The following is a 370-nucleotide window of genomic DNA, read 5'->3' as shown; positions in this document are numbered from 1 at the left end:
GTGTAGAGGGAGCTTTACTCTGTATCTAACCCCGTGCTGTCCCTGCTGAACTGACTCAATGTTCTGTTGCAGTTTGACACAGCGGATGTCTTCATGAAGCAGGCCATTCACACCATCGAATACTGTCTCAGTTGTATCTCCAACACCGCTTCCTACCTGCGGCTCTGGGCCCTGAGCTTAGCTCATGCTCGTGAGTATTTCCCGCTGCCCCATCTCCGCACTGGCGCTGCGGAGGGGTGGGTGCTGGGGCACAGTGTGGAGGGGGGTGGGCCTACTTTGGTGATGGGGGCAAAGGGGCTACGTTCCAGACCTCTCAGTCGAGAGGGCGCTGAGGTCAAATGGAGGTTGGAGTATCTCAGCATCGTCTTCC

This window comes from Rhincodon typus, chromosome 50 (genome assembly GCF_021869965.1).
Source record: "Rhincodon typus isolate 14 chromosome 50, sRhiTyp1.1, whole genome shotgun sequence".
Lineage (NCBI taxonomy): Eukaryota > Metazoa > Chordata > Chondrichthyes > Orectolobiformes > Rhincodontidae > Rhincodon > Rhincodon typus.
The sequence above is the reverse complement of the archived record's forward strand: the minus strand, read 5'-3'. Positions refer to the sequence as shown.